At 37.0% G+C, this 13,472-nt stretch overlaps 1 long non-coding RNA gene across 1 annotated transcript; it reads left to right on the forward strand.

The window, feature by feature from the left end:
- Positions 1-5,192: 5,192 nt before the first annotated feature.
- On the forward strand, positions 5,193-7,042 carry LOC141280039 (uncharacterized). The gene is made up of 4 exons (XR_012334840.1): positions 5,193-5,821; positions 5,920-6,053; positions 6,136-6,239; positions 6,350-7,042. It is a non-coding gene; the product is annotated as an uncharacterized lncRNA (long non-coding RNA).
- The last annotated feature ends 6,430 nt before the right edge of the window (positions 7,043-13,472 follow it).

Here is a 13,472-nt window from a genome sequence, read left to right on the forward strand (position 1 = left end):
TAGATGTATGAGATCTTTTGATAGAGGACTGTGAACTGTTTTGCATGATAAATGATGTGGGAGTGCATGCGCCGGTACATGCAGAAAGCCCCATCAGAAGCAGGTGCATGGCCTCTGGATCCGAATAACTCAGACTGTACTTCCCACTAAACGCTGCTGCTGCTGCTGCTTCCTCCAACCATACATTTATTTTTAATATTAACAATGCCAGGGGAAATGAACATGGCACGATCGCACCGAGAACCTCGAACAGAGTGAGTGCATAAATGATGTACTATCCTGAACGCTAAGCAGGTTATTGCGGCTCTGAAATATTGTTAGAACATGAACTACCGGGTCTAGACGTAGACCTGACTGTGCCGATTTTTATTATTTTGTTTCCTGAGAAGGCAATATTATGTGTTTATGGAAATATTGGAGTGACTTAATGCAGTATAGACAAAATGATGTATAGATGATGTATGATGTGGAATAATGTGGATAAATTCGAGCTCCCCTTGAAAGAGGAGTAGTATGAAGAGAAGTTTTCAAACTCAATAAAATACGAGTAGTTTGTATTGTAGCATCGTCTGAAAACAGGTGTACTGCAGCATGATGCGGGCAGATAAACAGAAAGTGATGTATTGGTATCAACACGAAACTGTACAGTGTGACTATGAAACAACACGTACTGTAAAACAGCACTGCACGACTTCACCATTCACATTCAAGTCTTTCACTGTTGACCTGGATCAGATCTATTCATAAATACATTCAAATGCATTACAGACAATGAATGGAATACAAATACGCAAAATTTTCTGAGAAATAATTTATAATGTGAAAAAATATATTTCACCTTGAAACTAACGATTAAAATATTTGTAGAGTCATTCAAGTATTTGATGTTTCTGGGGTAATACACTTTAAAAAGATCCTAATATGTACAATTCAGTATATACAGTATGTATACACTCACCTAAAGGATTATTAGGAACACCTGTTCAATTTCGCATTAATGCAATTATCTAATCAACCAATCACATGGCAGTTGCTTCAATGCATTAAGGGGTGTGGTCCTGGTCAAGACAATCTCCTAAACTCCAAACTGAATGTCAGAATGGGAAAGAAAGGAGATTTAAGCAATTTCGAGCGTGGCATGGTTGTTGGTGTCAGACGGACCGGTTTGAGTAGTTCACAATCTGCTTAGTTACTGGGATTTTCACGCACAACCATTTTTGGGTTTACAAAGAATGGTTTAAAAAGGAATAAAGCATCCAGTATGCGGCAGTCCTGTGTGTGAAAATGCCTTGTTGATGCTAGAGGTCAGAGGAGAATGGCCCAAATGTTTCAAGCTGATAGAAGAGCAACTTTGACTGAAATAACCACTCATTACAACCGAGGTATGCAGCAAAGCATTTCTGAAGCCACAACACGCACAACCTTGAGGCAGATGGGCTACAACAGCAGAAAACCCCACCGGGTACCACTCATCTCCACTACTAAAAGGAAAAACAGGCTACAATTTGCACAAGCTCACCAAAATTGGACAGTTGAAGACCGGAAAAATGTTGCCTGGTCTTATGAGTCTCGATTTCCGTTGAGACATTCAGATGGTAGAGTCAGAATTTGGCGTAAACAAAATGAGAACATGGATCCATCATGCCTTGTTACCTCTGTGCAGGCTGGTGGTGGTGGTGTAATGGTGTGGGGGATGTTTTCTTGGCACACTTTAGGCCCCTTAGTGCCAATTGAGCATCGTTTAAATGCCACCGCCTACCTGAGCATTGTTTCTGACCATGTCTATCCCTTTATGAGCACCATGTACCCATCCTCTGATGGCTACTTCCAGCAGGATAATGCACAAATGTCACAAAGCTCGAATCATTTCAAATTGGTTTCTTGAACATGACAATGAGTTCACTGTACTAAAATGGCCCCCACAGTCACCAGATCTCAACCCAATAGAGTATCTTTGGGATGTGGTGGAACGGAAGCTTCGTGACCTGGATGTGCAACCCACAAATCTCCATCAACTGCAAGATGCTATTCTATCAATATGGGCCAACATTTCTAAAGAATGCTTTCAGCACCTTTTTGAATCAATGCCACGTAGAATTAAAGCAGTTCTGAAGGTGAAGGGGGGTCCAACACAGTATTAGTATGGTGTTCCTAATAATCCTTTAGGTGAGTGTATATTTGGTACCAATATGTATTTTTCAAGTACTAATATGCACTCTTTGGTACCAGTATGTACCTTTGAGGTACTAACATGAACTCTTTTTTTTAAGGGTATCACCCCAGTGACTGCTAGGGACCATTTTTTACCGTTATTTCTGACAGTGTACCTATGATAATTGTATAAAGAATATGTGACCCTTTTTGTTAAATTCAGGCTAAGTCTCCTAATCTAATGAGGATATTAGGAGCATCAAACTTTGATTTCGATCTTTGACATAATCTCAATCAATATTAAAGATATCAAGATGATATTTTCAAAACACGATTTAACAATACATGATAAAAATGAGTTTATCTGGGTTTAGGGTCACATATGTGCAAACATTGACCCCTATCTTTTACAATTCAAAAATAATCTTCATTTGCGTTCAAGAATGCAGAAAGAGAAATGTGTTATGATGAATTGTGTAGTCAGCCCATAAGTAATGCTCTCCCTGGGAGGCAAAGGCTAATGAAACAAAACTCCATACATCAGCGGGGAGAGTTGACAGATGACCAATCAAAACTATCATTAGAGATTTTGAAATTAAGATGAGGTTGTCTGGGGCGCTAACCTGATTAGTGAATATCCAGGGGTTGGTTATTAAATGATTACCCTACCGTTACAACAACTCAAGTGAAGGATCTTATAATTTTTCGTAGAGGGTAGCAACAGTGCCGGCCTGAGCCTCTTGGGGGCCCTAAGCAGAATGTGTTTGGGGGCCCCCCTCCCACCACGCGGACACAAATGTCACGCTCTAATGTTACATTATAAATGAATAATAATTTAAATAATGAAAAAAATCTATACTTAAATAAAATACTTTATTCTTCAATGTGTCATGTCATATTAACAGGCTATGGAATGTTAACATTGGCCAACAAGAAAAACCTCATCTGCTGCATCATCAGCTGTGGAGACACTGACACTTGATAAAACATCAGGGGCGGGTGGAGTTGGTTGTGCTCCAAAGTACTTCAACAGTGTTCCTGAAAAAAATAGCATTGGATAAGTGCATAGTTGATCAAGCAGAATGAGTTTATTTTGCTTATTTTTCATTACTTACACAACAAGCAATAAATAAATAAATATAGGATAGCACTGTTACATCACTACCCACCATATAAATAAGATTGAAGTCCATTTTCATCACAGAAATCTCCCTACCCAACATGGTATTGGTATATATTCTCATAAAGTCCAATACCATCTCTTACCAAAGATCTTAGACAGAGAGCGCATGTGCTTTGCCTATGAAGCTGGAACATTACCGATGTTGGAACGTTCACTTCAACACATACAGCAATGCTAGCTAGGGGTGTGATATATCACAAAACTCACGGTTCGGATCACATTATGGTTTTTGAGGCACAGATCTGATCATTTTTCGGATCAGCAGAATAAGGGGTTGGAAAAACTAATAAAAAAATGAAGAAATTACTTACAAACATTTATAAAAAGAACAAAGTTGCACATTAAGTAAGGGCTAAAATTAGCATTAGGAACAGAAATCAAATCAAATGAATCATAACACTTTATTGTATGAATTAAATATAATTATTCTTTTTTAGAGCTACAGAAGTGATTTTCTCTTTGTCTTGGAAGGTTTGATTAACATTAATGACACAGACTTAAGAAGGTTAATTAAGGTTACTTTCTCTTTAAGAGAAGCACGGACCTGATTTCTGCCTAATCTATACATAAACCGTCTAAAGACATAAACAACTGTTTTTATTGGAAAAGAGTACTGTGGAGATCATTTTGTTTGTATGTGCCCTGTCAAGAACAGAAAGATTTTATGTGTGCCCTACTAAGTGCACTTATACGCGGCGCGCTCACACAGACGGAAATACAGACGGCGGAGCATAAAAACGTTATGTTCTTTTCAGTGCTCTATTCCTCAAATATATGTTAATGGACTACAGTATGACACAAAATAGCGGAACTCTCTCTAAAGTTTAAACATCAAGTGTTAGTGTTCTGATCTCTGAAGGGAGCTGGGCTGGACAATTTAAACCGCATGGGCTTGCAGAATACTGCTCACTTTAGCGCCTTTTTGCGGGATAAAATGTTTAAAACCACTTGAAATGTTAACTTTTGCAAGCCTTTGAATGCAAATGATCAAATGATAAACTTTCACTATTTAGGCGCATGCGAGCCGAACCACTGCGGTCAGGCCACCCTCCACTTTGAAAAAGACGGTCAAACTAGCCCTCACGTTTTTTTCTGTGTGCACATATATTAGGCATTACGGTAAATGCACGAGAGGAATAATTTCAAAATAAAAGTTTCTCACTTAATCTGTTGATATTTCTGTTGCATTCTGTGTGTATTTTAAATCGTTGCTAGGGTATTATGGGTGGTTTCTAGGCTGTTTCTGTTGCATTCTGTGTGGTTGCTAGGGTTCTTTAAAGAGCACCTATTATGGGATACACGTTTTTAAACATCCTTTTGTGTGTAAGTGTGCATTAGTACATGCTAACGATATTCAAAAAGTACGTACCTCAAAGAAAACGATGACGCGAGTTATCGTCTCTAACGTTCGAGGACTACAAAAAACACTCGGATTGTAGGCAACAGTTTACTTCCTGGGATTGGTGACGTAGATAAGACCAACATTATCATAGTTCAGCCCTCTCTGCTTTGCTTGGGTACGCCCTCAAAGACGAGGGTGGGGAGCGCCGAGTCAGAAGAGAGCTAAAATGGCGGAGGTTGTGAGTCCCTGCTTTGACTCTGTTTGCAAACTCTTGTTTCATTGTTTAAGCGATTAAATCTCTCGAGTAGACGCTGTCTCTTTAGATGCGAGGGCAAAATAGCACTTTATGGACTTCCACAGAGGACATCATGTTTAATACGGTTCCGGAAAAATCCAGTCAGAAGTTGTTCACGGAGTTTTCACAATAACTGCTTCTCATGAACCGAAGCTGGATTTGCGCGACGTCTTCTCTTGAAAGTTGGATTACTGTGCACTTCTGGATCACAGACTGTAAGTATTCACGTTTATTATTTGCCTTTTACTGTACGTTACGTAACCGGTAACCGGAGATTAACATAATGTGCGTGTAGAGCTAAGCTTGCAAGCTAATTGTTTTGTGTTGTAATACTGTATTTCATAAACAACGTACCATATTTACACACGTGTATGTTGAATTATGCAGGCTTTCGTTTTTTTTATCGATGTTGGTTTAGACATGTTTACAAACTTGCTAAGTTGCTAAGCTAAATACAAATACAAATGCCAGCTAAACTGTTACCAGTAAAATTTGTTCTCATGATCAAACTCAAGAAACTCTAAGTACAGATGATTTGTTTAAAGTTATATGTATTTTACTCTTGTATTTACTTGAAGCTTTCTTAGATTTTGAAACGAAGTAAACACATAATGTGTGTTGCTAATGTTGGGCCATGTAATATGTAATACATTTACGTTTTAATGAATAGTCTAACGATTTATAGTCGTTGTACTCTATTGTTATAATATGTCTTTTTGACTGAATACATGTTTGTTTTATTTGTCTATATCCTAGATTCGCAGCTGGACACATCCTTCTACACTGTATGCAAACATGCAACATCATTACACACAGTACAAGGAGTCAGACTGGCATATGAGGAGCAAAGGTGTTTAACACATATGATGTATTTAGCTAGTGAAACCACTACCAGTCTTAGATGTATAACTGATGATGACAAAGTTTTTTTTCTCTGCATAATAATAGGAACCCAGGCAGTAGCATCGTTTCACAATGTTTCCATCACCATCATCAGTGGATGCCTTTGCTGTCCGTAGCCTGAGATTTCAGATTTGCAGCAAAATTTTTTTGATTTTCTCATTTATTGGAATGCTGTGCAGGTATTTAAGTATTTTAGTAACTGTGTTATATAAAGCAGTATTTACTTTTACAATAAATTAATTGCTTGTTTATATTTTACAGGTATTTGTACCTTGCAGCCATCCATTACAATGTCACCAAGCCGTAACAAAAGCAGGAGAGGGAAAGTACAAGGCTATGTTCCCAAAACACACAAATGACATACCGTAAGCAGTAATGTTTTATTTCAAATACATTCATAATTAAAAACTTAATGTATGAAGCAGGGAAATAAATGATCAAAACAAAATATTTATTGACTGCAATATTTCTACAGTTATGTGGATGATGTGATCAGGCTTGTGTTTGATGAGGTATTTGAAGATAAGCTGAAGGAAACCCCGATTCCAATGGACCTGGCATCACAGTTTGAGAGACCTTCAAAGGAGGACGTGATTGCATGCCATCTTCAGTGCAGGGGTCGTCGAAAGCCAAAATTGTGACCGATCTGATCAGGAAGCTCCAAGCGTATCTGGAGAACAACACACGACAGGATGATAACCTTATAGTGTCGTCTTAAATAGCACCAGCTGACAAAGCTTTGATATGCCATTTATCTGAATAGATAGCTGTAAGAAATGAATTGAACAATTTTTGAAACAAGAGCACAATATGGTTACTAAAGTATGTTTATTTATATATTGTTTAACATTTAAATATATATTTGTAATAAATAAAAAAAACTTTTGACTGACTATTATATTTTCTTTAAAGTTGCATCTTTTGTTCTTTTGGGTACTTTGTTACTATAATGATACTTTAGTGTTATTGGTTTAAAAATGTAATAAAACTTACTCTAGTCCTGCGCCTCAAAGGCTTATAGTCGGTACAATAAATGTTCTGTGTGTAGGGATTTAGACAATTTGTGCAAAACCTGGATGATGAATCACGCAGGTAAGAGGCCCTGGAACCTGTTGCATTCTCCTTAAAACCTAATAAGTAAAAACATAGCACTTATAAGTAAGCAGTCTTTCATAAAAGAGTTTACCATAGTGAAATAATGTAGAACATTCATTTCAATTAATACTTTGTGCTACATTTGGTGTTTCCATATAGTTTGCACAGTGATATAGTACCCAGACAGCACACATACATCTGGCCGACGTTGTGCCGACTTTCAAAGTTCCATCGGCAAGATGTCGCTCAGGGAGCGTTTGCTCATTGGGAAGATGTCGTCTAGATGTCGGCATCTCGTCGCAAATGCCCTCGGGCCGATATTTAAACGATGCAATTTCAGCCGCTCTGCACGGGCTTTACCGGGCATTTATTTATTAATTTAAACCTTTATTCATTCACATTTATTCAGAATAATGTGCTTCTTTGCAATAATAACTAAAAACAAGTACACCACTGTCAATAACCGTTGCAAATTTATTCATTTGACAAATATAACACATAAACAACTTGGATAAATCAGTAACAGAATATTTAGATGTGTCACACATAAATTACATATTCTGTAACTATTATACACTGCTATACTACTGTGTAAACGTTTTACTTACACTTAACTTAAATATTTCTTATACCCTTCAAAATAATATACTCTTATATGATTCAATTACGTTTGTGGACAAAAATATAGTCTCAACATATACATTTATTTCAATTGAGAACTAAAATTTAATTTAAAACTTTTTTCAAATTACTTGGACAAAATGATAAAATAAACAAGTAATTCAAGCCCATAATACATGGAAATTTCTTTAAAAATATCTCAGGGTGAGATCTCAAAAAATTACTGAAAAAACCCAAGGGTATATATTTCACATTCTAGGCAAAGGGTGGCTGCATTTGAAATGCTAAAATATAACAGTTTGGATTTCAGTAGTTTTAGTCTCAAGATAATTCACATATGTTGTACAAATGGGAAAAACACGGCCTGTGAAAACCCAGCAAAGTATTTCTTTGTGACTTACTGTTTTCTACATAAAATCATCCTACACAATTCAGAAAACATTCTCTGAAAAATTAATCTTGACATCTTCAATACTGACTGAGTAAGGTCATGCCAAAGACTGAACTCAATGTTAAATCAGTAAATTCAAACTTTAGATGTCATAAGATGTTAAGACAGTAGCCTGGATTTCATATACAAGGTCACATATTTATGTATCTCAGAAATATATTGTAAATAATAATGTGCATGTACATAACAAAAACATTTAATCATAAAACATTCTCGTCAGGTCTTCTGTCTTTATTTTCTGCACTCGTCTCTGCAAGCAGTGCCTTTAAACCTTAGAGGTTCCTCTTTGTTGCCTTTGTTTCCTGTCCCGAACACCGCCTTTTAAACATCTGGACACCACTTCTTCCTCTCCATGGTTCCTCTTTGTTGCTTTAGGATCACCTAAATGGAAACATCCAACAAAAAATTATTAATCGTACGATCACATTTTATATTTAAATTTAAGTGCCTATGGCAAACATGAACAATCGTGTATATTGGATAGATAATCAAAAAGTGGACCCACAAAGCATACAGTACTTTATGTAAGCATATAAAGCATCTGGTCTACTGTGTTGTTGCATTCCTGAATGTCTGGCTGTGCATTATAAACAGTGTTAATTCTTCTTTGCATCCTCAGCTACAGCTATACTTAAAATGAGTGCTATAGGAGGAATTAATGCAAATGTCTTGAAAATTATACATTTTATTGTTAGAGATATCTAAAGATAACAGTCACCCACTTGCTTACCACCAAACTGTGTTGAACAAGTGCTTGCATCGGTGTTCGTGTAATCGAGTAAAGTATAACCTTATTCACACAGCACTTTGGTCCCAGAAAATATCCGTAAAATTGGCAGAGAGGCATTTGTGTGAATGCAAACATGTGTCGTAGATGTTCTGGGATTGTTCCAGGAAAGAGGACCTAGTAACATTACTGTAAGATACCTGGAAAGCCCTCTTTGTGAATGAGAAGCAGAAACAATAGCGTAGTTTTGAAGTTATGGTTCAGCTCTTTAAAACAAGGGTTTTACAAAGGTCGGCAAACTGGACCGAAGCAGAGATCAGAGAGCTCGTCACTATCCACGCTGAAGCAGAGATCATTTAGCAGCATAACTGTTCTAGCGCATCAGGCGCTCACATGAGCTTATATTAAACAAAATACATGTGCGTCATCGCAACAAGATATACCGTTCAGCTCTTTAAAACGGGGGTTTAAATGAACATTTACATTCACAATGAGAAATGTCTGCAAACTGGACTAGAACAGAGTTCAGGGAGTTTCAAAAATCCACTTTGAAATTGGGTTAATTCATGTGCATACTAGAACAGCGCATCACGCATTCCATTATAGTCTTATCATAAACAAAAATCCAGTCATCTGCAGAGAGATATAATCAATAATAACAAACCTTCAGACACTGTGGATAAAACCTATCAAGTGCAGGACTTTAAACCCATCATGTGTCTTTACGGCATAAACACAGATTCCGGAAAATCATTGGCAGTGTGAATGAACCAAAAATCTAATGGTCCTGGACCAAGTTTAAGTATAATATGAATGGGCCCTTCTTCAATGTATCGTGTCTAACAGATACCAAGTTGCAAAGTTTGTCTCACCTGTGGGCTACAACACTTAGTTCTGTCCTAGTATACGCCTTAGTCCTCGGTCTAGATCTCACCCAAACACTGTAAACGGAGCAGAACAGAAATGTTAATTTGTAAGTAGAAATGATAAGTGGACCCAGATTTGTTCCAGAATGTATTAAATGAAGTTAACATGGCCTGCTTTGTCTAAGATAAAGGATAAAATGCACTGTTAAATAAAAGACATTTTAAAAGGGTTGAGTTGTCTGAACAAAGTCATCTTGTTGCTTTGACGTCTTTGTTTTAGTTTATCTTTACCCTTCTGCTTGTTAACAGCACACATCATCAGTAATGTTCAATTATTACTTTATGCATTACTTTATTATTGTATTAATGTTAAACACACCTTCAGGATCGTCAGTGTACTCAAATAGATAAGACTGAGCAGTGTTGATTTACCACCAGGGATTTTGATCTGTAAATGAATTCAGTCAAAGCAACAAGATGACTGTCTGATGACTCGAATGAGTTAAAGGATTACTCCTCCCACCAAAATGAAAATTGACTGATTATTTAAATTCATGTCATCCAAGAAGTTATCTATTACTTTTTTAACAGAACACAATCAGAGTTATATTAAATAATTTCCTGGTTCTTTACATTTATATATTGTATTTATATTTTTGCTTTATAATGTCATTGACTGGGATCAATGTTTTTCAAAGCTTAAAAGTATATCCATCCATCATTAAAGTAATCCATATGTAACCAGTGGATTAATAAATGTCTTCCGAAGCGAAACAATTCGTTTGTGAGAAAAACTATTCATATTTATTGCTTTTTGTGATAGAGACAAGACATTTACAAAGTTAAAAAGACAATTTAAATATGGCAGCACGTGTTATCGCATTGGATGTTATGCATCTCATGACTAGTCGTAATATGAATTGTGATGAAACGCAGTAGAGACACGTGAGAAACAATGCGATTGAGTTGTTGTAGTCTGTTTACATAACGTATGCATCGTAACTCGCTTAAAGCTTAAAATATAAAGTTTTTCTCATAAGCCTATCATTTTGCATCAGAAGAACCACTGGGTTATATATGGATCACTTTAATGATGAATGGATGCACTTTTGGAACTTCAAAACATTGATGCCCAGTCAATGCCATTATTAAGCATTGAAGAACCAGGACCAGTGGCGGACAAGGACTTATTTTCCGAGGCCGCACAATGCAATGCGAAGCTCATCCCAACATGTATGTAGCCCGTAATGTGTGTGGTTCGTCATTTTAAAATATGTGTTAGGCGTGTCGCATGTGAATCACGTGTCATGTCAAAATAAGTGCCTGCTGCACACACGTCTGAAGGGTTTATGATAAAAGATACCTGCATTATCTCATGTGTAATCAGAGTTTAATGTTAAGTGAATGTGTTGTGTGTATTTTGTGAACGTGAGCATCTCTTTTATCATAAAAGGTTTTGACGCGTGTGCAGCAGGCACTTCTTTTGACAAGACACGTGATGCACATGGTTTACATGACGCAACAAACACATATTTTTGAAAACACGAGCAACACACATGACACTCTGAACACTTATTTTGAATTCGCACCCCTCAGAAGAGCAGTCATGAGCTGCCACTGGCCAGGACAGTATTTAATATAACTTTAATTGTGTTTGGCTAAAGAAAGAAAGACAAACATCTTGGATGACATGGGGTTGAGTAAATAATCCTTCAAAGCTAAAAGTTTACGTAAAAATGATAATTGTATCATTTACTCACCTTCATGTTGTTATAAACTTGCCAAAAATTCTTTAATCTGATAAATGATGTCAATCATACAGTTGATGGTACCCATTGACTTCCATAATAGGAAAAAGACATTTTATTGAAGTAAATGAACAGCTGTGTACTTAACATCATTTATCAAAATATCTTGTTTTGTGTATATCACAATAAATAAACTCATGCTGGTTAAGAACATAAACCGGGCCTGTGTGACCACTAAAGCACAATAAAAAACATGTAAAGCTATCTTACCTTGAAATAAAATTTGACACAGACTACTGAAAATCTAATGAATGAAAAAGACAAAAAATAATATATTATGCACAAACGTTAAAAACAACATTGCAGTGTAGTGCTTAGTTTAATGTGTTTCAAATAAGTAAATTCAACTTACATTATTTGTATAGTATATATCAGTACAGGGACATGCACAAGTTTGGGCACCCCTGGTAAAAAAATTCTGTTAATGTAAACATTTAAGCGAGGGGAAGATGAAATGATCTCCAACAGGCATAAAGTTAAACATGAAACGCACATGATTACCACTGTATGTAGTCCAGTGCTGGGATCGTCTGAAGTCCTTGCAAGGGTCGTTGTCATCTTTCCATTTGTGTTAGGTCATCTGACAGAGGCAGGATCCAGACTGCAGCTCACATAATTGCTAGTAGAAATAGAAAAGCAAATTGAGAAAATTTGCATGACTGCTGTTCATAGCTTTTTAGGTAGTGGATAGTTGTGATTATTAAGTTATTTATAACCTGAGGCAAAGGTTAGTGAATGCAATTATGTGTATGCTAGACTTAGAGCTGTTGCTTTTGGTGGATAGAATCGGCGGTGTCAATTTCAACGTCGATAATTAGTCAACATAAATATTGTGTCATCACGACAAAAATATAGTCTTTTCCCCTTTGACATGGCAGATTTAAATGCAGATTAACATTCACAATGAGAAATATCTGCAAACTGGACTGAAGAAGAAATCAGGGGGCTCGTCACTATCAGCTATGAACATTCACCAGCATAACAAAACAGCGTGTAACGCAGTGCTTCCCAATCCTGGTCCTCGAGCACCCCCTCCCAAAAACTTATTTAAAACACCTGATTCAAGTTATCAGCCTCCTTCCAAAATGGTAAACATGTCTCCCTAACAAGCTGATGAGTTAAATAAGGAGACAACTAAAAATTTTTGGGAGAGGGTGCTCGAGGACCAGGATTGGGAAGCACTGGTGGGAAGCACTGGTGTAACGCACTCCTTTATGATCTTATTAAACAAAAAAATACATGTGTGGTTTCTCGAGAGAGAAATCACGGATAAGCAAACTACAGATACTACAAAAAAACCTACCAAGTGCAAGACTTTAAATATGTCATGTCTTTATGGCATGTGTGTGAAAGCACAAACAAATCCAGAAAACTATTGGCAGCGTGAATTAACCAAAATCAAATAATCCCAAACAACTCCCGGATGTGTACTCTGTATTTTTTCCATAATATGTGAGTGAAAAGGGCTACAGACATTAACCATTCATTGAAAGCAAGTTGTCCACTGAACCTTAAATGTCCTTGTCAGTATCGGGAAAGCGGTCCTGAAACAAATATCCTCGTCGTAAGAGATGTACGGCGTACTGTCTCGAGTAAACATATGGAGTCCTTCTTTAGGATCTCTGACTGCCGCACTCTGATGTTGTTCACCTGGCGTGTAACACGACAACCCAAATTGTCTTCATTATCCCAGGCACCTGCACAGAAACATTGAGAACACAAGCACCAGGGAAGCAGTGAGTGTGCGTCTTACCTACACCTAATGTAGCGTGTACATGCCGGGCGATGGAGGCCCCGGTGATCCCAACATAGGGGGGATAATCAGTTATAAGTGAGTAACAGCTGGTAAAAAACAACTTACAGCAAATGATGTTGTGATCTGTTTTGCAAAGACATAAAACATAACAATTGAATATTACAGATTTACATAAATGATGTCCAGTTACACACACTAAAATGTCTTGAGATGTCTGTTAGTGAAATACTTACACAGCAGTGCCAATGACCTGTTAACACACAAGAAGAGAGGA

This window comes from Paramisgurnus dabryanus, chromosome 13 (genome assembly GCF_030506205.2).
Source record: "Paramisgurnus dabryanus chromosome 13, PD_genome_1.1, whole genome shotgun sequence".
In the NCBI taxonomy this organism is placed as follows: domain Eukaryota; kingdom Metazoa; phylum Chordata; class Actinopteri; order Cypriniformes; family Cobitidae; genus Paramisgurnus; species Paramisgurnus dabryanus.